At 33.9% G+C, this 10,000-nt stretch overlaps 1 long non-coding RNA gene across 1 annotated transcript in view; it reads left to right on the plus strand.

Annotated features, from left to right (window-relative positions):
- The window catches only part of LOC137640532 (uncharacterized), a 263,785-nt gene that overhangs the window by 218,911 nt on the left and 34,874 nt on the right, over positions 1–10,000 (plus strand). The window lies entirely within an intron of this gene.

Raw genomic sequence — 10,000 nt, forward strand, 5'->3', positions numbered from 1 at the left:
AAATAAGTTATGATGTATTGCTTGGATGTAAGATTATATACAAGCGCAAGCACACACACACACACACACATATATATATATATATATATGTGTGTGTGTGTGTGTGTGTGTGTGTGTTTGTATGTCTGTGTGTATTTCTGTGTAAACGTTTGTAACATTTTCGAAGATACATTGTCGCAGGGAAGAATATACAAACACCCATATATATATATATATATATATAGAATGTTTGCGTATGTGTGTGTAGCTTAGCTAGTACTAATGATATTAATAATAATGACTGTGAAAGTAACTCAAGTTTTTTGGTAAGTAGAAGAGAAATATAAGTATGGGAGGACAGCAACAGAGGTGTGTGACCTTCTCCACTTTGCCACCCTCAGTCCCTCCTTCCCCCCCCTCGCTTTTTTTTTTTCTTATCTTCACATCCCCAGTCATGTGATGTGATTAGTTTGACCATAGTCATTTAGTGGAAGAATTTAAAGGTTTCTAATGATGGTCACCTCCGATCCTCGAGGAACGGGGTGTTTTTCTTGGAGATCCTCGAAGAACGGTTTAGGTGTGTTTTTACGAGGAGCCAAGGTTAGAGAGTGAGTTTTTTTTGTGTGTGTTTTTTAGGGAATTATAAAGAAATAGATATAATAGTGAGGTTATAATTCTCGTTCTTTTTCAATTGATTGAAGTCCACCGGGCCTAATTCGTTGTTTCTTTTTTGTGTGAGAGAGAGAGAGAGAGAGAGAGAGAGAGAGAGAGAAGACAATCCCACTAAATGACAAATTGAGAATCACGAGAGAGAGAGAGAGAGAGAGAGAGAGAGAGAGAGTTACAAGGATTCTGGATGTGTCAAAGACGTTTTAGTCCAACAGAAGAGACTCCATTTACTCTTGGAGAGAGAGAGAGAGAGAGAGAGAGAGAGAGAGTTACAAGGATTCTGGATGTGTCAAAGACGTTTTAGTCCAACAGAAGAGACTCCATTTACTCTTGGAGAGAGAGAGAGAGAGAGAGAGAGAGAGAGAGAATTACAAGGATTTTGGATGTCTCATAGACTTTTTTACGAGAGAGAGAGATAGAGAGAGAGAGAGAGAGAGGAGAGAGTTACAAGGATTTTGGATGTGTCAAAGACGTTTTAGTCCATCAGAAGAGACTCCATTTACTCTTGGAGAGAGAGAGAGAGAGAGAGAGAGAGAGAGAGAGGGGGGGGGGGATTACAAGGATTTTAGATGTCTCAGACTTTTTTACGAGAGAGAGAGAGAGAGAGAGAGAGAGAGAGAGAGAGAGGTAAGCAAATCCTTCTGTTAGGATTATGTATATTTGCTCTCTCCTTTGAGTTTCAGTTACTCATAAAAAACTTTCAAAATGTGTCATTGGGAGAACAGAATGATTTGCTCTATAAAATTTAAAATTACCCTAAATGAGTGAGCAAAATAATTACGTAGAAGTAGGTCACTGACTGTCAAAGGAATAGAGTAATTTGCAGACGTGTAAAACACAGCTTCTAAATAATAAGAAGCCGGAACTATCATAGCTTCAAAAACTGTGAATCTCTCTCTCTCTCTCTCTCTCTCTCTCTCTCTCTCAGCTGCCAAATGAGTGGAAAGTGCTTTACTCTCTCTCTCTCTCTCTCTCTCTCTCTCTCTCAGCTGGTATATGAGTGGTAAGTGCTTTACATAAGCAATATACTAGATACCGAGTTCATAGTCGACTGTTGGAGGTCGCAGCTCTAATGGCGAAAGGTAGATGTACGTTGAAAAAACTCGACGGCGAAAGGGCCTCTCTCTCTCTCTCTCTCTCTCTCTCTCTCTCTCTCTCTCTCTGGAGAGCTTGGAGTTTTCCACGTGTTCTACTTGTTTCAGGTAACCCTGAGGTGTTGTCAAAGAGCGATTTTTCCTTTGGCGAATCTCAGGCATAGTTGCAACCTAATCAGGCATTAAATTGAAGACTGAATGCGTCAGGTGGAGTGTGGTGTTCACATGTATCTTTTAATTAGGCACATTTTGACTCCTTTGTGTTTCGTGGTGCTGTGCATGATTGGGACAATCAGTATCTGGAAAAGTATAATTGGCTTTTAATTAGGTACATACTTAAATACAAACCTCTGTTTAGTATATTGTTAACTGTAAGTGGCTTAAAAAGATGTATGTTATGGTAGGGATTATACGTATGTTGGAAACTTTTATTTTACTGTTGTTATTGTAGCTATAAATAATTTGTTTTTATTTTCCTTTCCTTACTTGTCTATTTTCCCTTTTGGACCCCCCCCCCCCGGGCTTATAGCATCCTGCTTTTCCAATCATGACTGTAGCTTAGCAAGTAATAATAATAATAATGATAGTAATGAATGTATTTTCTGTTTTATTTATGTGGAAACCTTCTTCATATGCACTATTTTTTATTGCCATTAAATTCTTTCCCCTCTCAGGGGTGGCTCCAGAAAAGAATAACACAAGTCACTGCCATATTTTTCATTTAATGCGTGTTGCTCAATCATGGATGAATCCTTTGTAATATATAACTTCCACGTAGAGGACTTTTCAGTAGTGCGTTAAACCCTCTCACACACATTGCACCCTCAACTCTATATTGCCCACATTTGCGTGCTCTCTAGATATCAAAGCCCTTCAGTTGATCTTTCACTTCATGTATCCAACCCTTTCGAGATATTCCCTATCTCCAGTTTATTAGTACTTCTGAATTTTACACTTTTTCTACTCTATTGTTATCTATTCTTTCCACTTGACTGAACCACCTTGAAATACTCTGATTTTTCCTTTCACTCATTCTAACCATATTATTATTATTATTATTATTATTATTATTATTGTTGTTGTTGTTTTTGTTATCATTATTATTATTATTATTATTATTATTATTATTACTATTATTATTATTATTACTAACTAAGCTACAAACTTAGTTGGATAAACAAGATGCTATAAGCCCAAGGGCTCCGACAGGGAGAAATAGCTCAGTGAGGAAAGGATATATGGAAATAAGTAAGAGATGTGAAATAATGAACAATTAAGATAAAATATTTAAAAACCAGTAACATCAAAACAGATATTTCATAGGTAAACTATAAAAAAAAACTAGTCAATCTATACAACATAAAAACATTTGCTGCAAATTTGAACTTATGAAGTTCCACCGATTCAACTACCCGATTAGGAAGATCATTCCACAACTTGGTCATAGATGGAATAAAACTTCTACAATACTCTGTAGTATTAATTCTCATGATGGAAAAGGACCGACTATTAGAATTATACTCTCTTTAAACTATACTTACCCATCATGAAAACTCATCCAAAAATATTTCTACGATATTCTCAGTATTCCAAAAACACCATACATACTTACAACTTTGTCTTTTTTCTTGACACCTACTTTGCATTGGTAACGTCCTCTGACTGGTGTTTGCCAGTTGGGGGTTCGTTGTCCCGCTCAGTGTCGTTAGGGCAATTAGTGTCTACAACCTTACAATCCTTGAGAGCAAAGTTTGGGGGTTTTGGGGAGCCTATAGGTCTATCTGTTGAGTCATCAGCAGCCATTGCCCGGCCATCCCTGGTAATAGCTTGGGTGGAGAGGGGGCTTGGGTGCTGATTATGTGATATATGGTCAGTCTCTAGGGCATTGTCATGCTTGGTAGGGAAATGTCACTGTCCCTTGTCACTGCCATTCATGAGTGGCCTTTAAACCTTTAAACTACTATTCCTTGCTCTCCAAACTCAAAGAGGTAGGCCTACTGATTCAAATTCTTTATAAAAAAAAAAAAAAAAACTTCTCGACATTTCCTATCATAGGCTTGAGTATACTTATACTAATTCTACTCCTTCCATCATTGGTTCTCGAAGTAACACAAATATGTTCTTTCGAACACCTCCAGAGTTTTCTTAACACTACAAGTGCCACTCCTTCCTTATCCATGCTCGTTTCAGGTACTCCCCCCCCCCCTTCCACAGACACTCAGTTTTTGTCATTACCAATCCAGCATACGGAGTCCTTTCACTTCTGTTTCACTAAGTGCCAGATCATCCAGCTGCGCGCATGCGTACTGAGAGAGAGAGAGAGAGAGAGAGAGAGAGAGAGAGATAATTTATTGACCACAGCTACATAGTTTTACCATATATAGATAACGGACAGCAAAATACCCACAGTTGCTTGTTACAATTAGCTTTTATCAAACAGCTATAGTCAACACAATAACAATATATAAAAGAATACAGACAAATACACCCACGTGTATGTATATATATATATATATATATATATATGTATAATATATTATATTTTATATATGTATGTATATATGCCATGTGAATACATCTATGTAAGTGAACTAATATTATTAAATTAAAAACAGTGAATTAAGATGTCTACCCACATTTCATATCATGTATGCGCATATAAAATTAGAATTATATAGTTTATTAGACATTTTATTAAGGTTTCTGAATACGTAAGCTTGGCAAACGTCAGAACCCAGGACCCCGTCATTAATTGATTCCTTATTTAGGCAATTAACAATTTATTATTATTATTATTATTATTATTATTATTATTATTATTATTATTGTTGTTGTTATTACTTGCTATAACCCTAGTTGGAAAAGCTGAATGCTCTAAGCCCGAGTGCTTTATCGGGGAAAAATAGCCCAGTGAGTAAAGGAAATAAGGAAACTATAAGAAAAGTAATTAATAATTAAATATTTTAACAACAGTAACAGCATTAAAATTAATATTTCATAAATAAACTGTAAAAACTTAAAAAAAAACAACAACAATAAAAAATAAGATAGAATAGTGTGCCTGAGTGTACCCTCAAGCAAGAGAACTCTAACCCAAGACTGTGGAAGACCATGGTACAGAAGCTATGGCACTACCCAAGGCTAGAAAACAATGGTTTGATTTTGTAGTGTCTTTCTCCTAGAAGAGCTGCTTACCATAGCTAAAGAGGATTAATTAGTCTTTAGAACTTTAGCTAGATGACGGCGTATCTGGAATGATTGCTATCTGGGATAAGAAGGGATTTAAAGTCGTTTTTATATTATGGAAAATGTCTTGGTGTTGAGTGTTCGCACCACTTCTCCCGGTAAACTAGAGAGAGAGAGAGAGAGAGAGAGAGAGAGAGAGAGAGAGAATTAACTATTTTGTGAAATTAATTTCGTATTTATCTTTTCATTGGTTGAGGGATGAATTATTTTTATAAAATAAGTTTCTTAGATCTTTTAATTGAGAGAGAGAGAGAGAGAGAGAGAGAGAGAGAGAGAGAGAGAGAGAGAGATAATATTTATATGAAATGCATTTCTTATGTTTATTTTCATTGGATGGAAGATAATTTATTTTATGAAATTAATTTTTTAGATTTCCATTAGATGAGAGAGAGAGAGAGAGAGAGAGAGAGAGAGAGAGAGAGATAATATTTATATGAAATGCATTTCTTATGTTTATTTTTCATTGGATGGAAGATAATTTATTTTATGAAATTAATTTTTTAGATTTCCATTAGATGAGAGAGAGAGAGAGAGAGAGAGAGAGAGAGAGATACAATTTATATGAAATGCATTTCTTATATTTATTTTCATTGGATGGAAGACAATTTATTTTATGAAATTTATTTATTTTAGATTTCCATTAGATGAGAGAGAGAGAGAGAGAGAGAGAGAGAGAGAGAATATTTTTCATGGAATCCATTCCTTACATTTATCATTATGTAAGATTCCAGAGAGAGAGAGAGAGAGAGAGAGAGAGAGAGAGAGAATATTTTTCATGAAATCCATTCTTTACATTTATTATTATATAAGATTCCAGATAGAGAGAGAGAGAGAGAGAGAGAGAGAGAGAGAGAGAGAGAGAGAATAGACCCATTCCTTACATTTATCATTATGTAAGATTCCAGAGAGAGAGAGAGAGAGAGAGAGAGAGAGAGAGAGGGAGAGGGAGAGAGAGAGAATTTTACTATTTTTATGAAATCCATTTTTTATAATTTTCATTTTTATGAAGTCCATTTTATATTTTTTTTTTTCCATTGGATGACGAAACTCGATATTACAAGAAATTGTTTACTATTTCTTGCATTCTGATGCTTGAATTTCATGGAGAGGATCTTGCATGAAATTTTAGCTTCATGAAAAGAATTCCAGTATTCCAGGAAATGTAGCAAAATGAGAAGCAATATCTTTTATTGATATGGTTTGCATTACGTAGTTGACCGTGGAAAGGTGATGAAATTACAATCCAAAGGTGTACTGCGAGTTGTGATTACAACCATGACATTATTATTATTATTATTATTATTATTATTATTATTATTATTATTATTATTATCAATACTTGTAAGCTACAACCTTACCACCATAACATGATTATTATTATTATTATTATTATTATTATTATTATTATTATTGATACTTGCTAAGCTACAACCTTAGTTGGAAAAGCAGGATGTTATAAGCCCAAGAGCTCCATCAAGGAAAGTAGCCCAGTGAGGAAAGGAAACAAGGAAAAAGAAATATTTTAAGAACAGTAACAACATAAAGATAAATATTTCGTATATAAACTATAGAAACTTTAACAAAACAAGAATAGATAATAGCCAAGAGTAATTATCTTTTATTGTGCTATAAGAAAAAAAGACTAAATTTTACTGTTGTGGTGAAATTTTGAAGTTTAATGGCGATAATGTGTCAGTCATATTAATATAGAATATGTAAAAAATGCTAGTTTTTCAAATATATATATATATATATATACAGTATATATATATATATATATACTGTATATATAGATATATATATATATATATATATATATACAGTATATATATATATATATATATATGGATCGTGATTATGAGTCAAGGTATCGATATGAAGTTATTCCCCCCCAAAAAAAAAATCAAGGATTTATTTTCCAACAAAATAAAGATGTAATTTATTTCCTGACTTGGTTTACTTTGGTCTATATTTGATGCTGTGTAGCTACCTCAGTCATTTACTGGCTCATTCATTCTTGAATCACTATGCGTTTTTGACGTTTGTTCATTATGTCAACAGATCATTCAGTCACCGTGTGCCAGTGTTTGAGAAGGCGTTAAATTGCTTTAAAATATCACAGGTAATGATCAGTGCAGTGTGTTTCGTCCACATGATTTTGCACTTACAGAATTAAGGCTCAATTTGGAATAAATCGTTACCAAAAAAAAAAAATAATAATAATAATAAAAAAAATCACGTTGAAAAGATGCCCCTTAATCAGTCTGCTAATGTTCATGGTTGGAGTTTTCTCTTGCTTGAGGGTACACTCGGGCACACTATTTTATCTTATTTCTCTTCTTGTTTGTTGAAGTTTTTATAGTTATATAGGAAATATTTATTTCAATGGTGTTACTGTTCTTAATATATTTTATTTTTTCTTGTTTCCTTTTTCTTAATGGGTTATTTTCCCTGTTTGGGGCCCCTGGGCTTATAGCATCCTGCTTTTCCTACCAGGGTTGTAGTTTAGCAAGTAATAATAATAATAATAATAATAATAATAATAATAATAATAATAATAATAATTATGATAATAATAATGATAATGATGATAATAATAATAATTATAAGGAAAATAAAAATAATTATAATAAGTTGCACGAACTTTCACAGTTCTATTTTAACAATTAGATGAAACCATTTCGAGCAGAGAAAAATGATATAATTATATAATTATATAAAAATAATTTCCCTTTGCAGGAACTTTCTCCCATTCATAGTATTATAATTTTTTTTTAAATATAGTAATTAAACCCATTCTTTGTCTCCATAGTTTTGACTATTCATTTTCCTCTCTCTTTTTCTCCTTCACTCTAATTTCCATATAATTTGTGTAATGAGCCATATGAAGGCAGTTTCAAGTTGATTAGGTCGGCCCGGGGGGGGGGGGGGGTGGGGGGGGGGGCGCTTGAGCAGGTAACCTAAGGTAAATGCTAAGTGACAATTTTGGCAGAACTTGTTTGCTATAAGGAAAAAAATAGGTTAAGTGAGTGTGTGTATATTGTGATTAGCTTGCCCAAAATCTCTCTCTCTCTCTCTCTCTCTCTCTCTCTCTCAGTGTGTCTTTACAGTACATATATCCTTGTATCTATGTATATATGTATCCATTTATCTTTGTGTATATAATTATAATTATATATACTGTACATATACTGTATGTATATATGTGTTTATATATATATACATTCATACATATTCACATTTATACAATATATATATGTTTATGTATTATATATATATATATATATATATGAGAGAGAGAGAGAGAGAGAGAGAGAGAGAGAGAGAGAGAAAATGTTAGCGGCTGTAAAAGTATGTAAAATCTAATCCAGGGATATTACCTCTATCATTTGACTCCTTGCATCATATGATAGGGCCTACCATATGTGGATAGTTTATTAGAAAAAAAAAAAAAGTTAATTTGGTATGTTTCCTTAAATAAACTTCAATTTCATCAAGAAGAAAATTGTGTTTTGACGATCTGATGTCTGTTAAAACCTTCGAGAAATATATTCAATTTTTTATACACTTTTAGGGTAAATTTCTTCCCAGAGGTTAATTACTGTAGGACCTCTCAATATTTGAAGAAAAACAAGAGAAAGTCTATATTGCGATGAAGATATATAAGGAAAGTCCTAGACTGTTAGATTAGCCTTCATGAAAGATCTTCTCCAACGAAGACAAATTAGACAACAACACTGGATTTTAGTATTGTTTCTCCAACGAAAGCCAATTAGGCATCAACACTGGATTTTAGTATTGTTTCTCCAACGAAAGCAACTTAGACATCAACACTGGATTTTAGTATTGTTTCTCCAACGAAAGCCAATTAGGCATCAACACTGGATTTTACTATTGTTTCTCCAAACGAAAGCAACTTAGACATCAACACTGGATTTTAGTATTGTTTCTCCAACGAAAGCCAATTAGGCATCAACACTGGATTTTACTATTGTTTCTCCAACGAAAGCAACTTAGACATCAACACTGGATTTTAGTATTGTTTCTCCAACGAAAGCCAATTAGGCATCAACACTGGATTTTACTATTGTTTCTCCAACGAAAGCAACTTAGACATCAACACTGGATTTTAGTATTGTTTCTCCAACGAAAGCCAATTAGGCATCAACACTGGATTTTACTATTGTTTCTCCAACTAAAGCAACTTAGATATCAACACTGGATTTTAGTATTGTTTCTCCAACGAAAGCATCTTAGACATCAACACTGGATTTTAGTATTGTTTCTCAAACGAAAGCCGATTAGGCATCAAACATGGGATTTTACTATTGTTTCTCCAACGAAAGCCGATTAGGCATCAAACATGGGATTTTACTATCGTTTCTCCAACGAAAGCCGATTAGGCATCAAACACGGGGTTTTAATATTGTTTCTCCAACGAAAGCCGATTAGGCATCAAACACGGGGTTTTACTATTGTTTCTCCAACGAAAGCCGATTAGGCATCAAACACGGGGTTTTACTATTGTTTCTCCAACGAAAGCCGATTAGGCATCAAACACGGGGTTTTACTATTGTTTCTCCAACGAAAGCCGATTAGGCATCAAACACGGGGTTTTACTATTGTTTCTCCAACGAAAGCCGATTAGGCATCAAACACGGGGTTTTACTATTGTTTCTCCAACGAAAGCCGATTAGGCATCAAACACGGGGATTTACTATTGTTTCTCCAACGAAAGCCGATTAGGCATCAAACACGGGATTTTACTATTGTTTCTTTAAGGAAAGAAAATTGGACAACACAGTAAATTTTAGTATTGTTTCTCCAACGAAATCAAATTTCGACAACACCGGATTTTCCAAGTATTGTTTTTTTCTCGTAAAGCAACAAGTGGATCCCATCAAGATTAGTATATTCTGGGAAATTTATTTGAATAACACATTAGGGAATTTACTTAAAAGTATATTGTACATCATCTCACATATATGATGAAGAGCAACTGTGTATATATA

The sequence above is a fragment of the Palaemon carinicauda genome, chromosome 5 (genome assembly GCF_036898095.1).
Source record: "Palaemon carinicauda isolate YSFRI2023 chromosome 5, ASM3689809v2, whole genome shotgun sequence".
Classification (NCBI taxonomy): domain Eukaryota; kingdom Metazoa; phylum Arthropoda; class Malacostraca; order Decapoda; family Palaemonidae; genus Palaemon; species Palaemon carinicauda.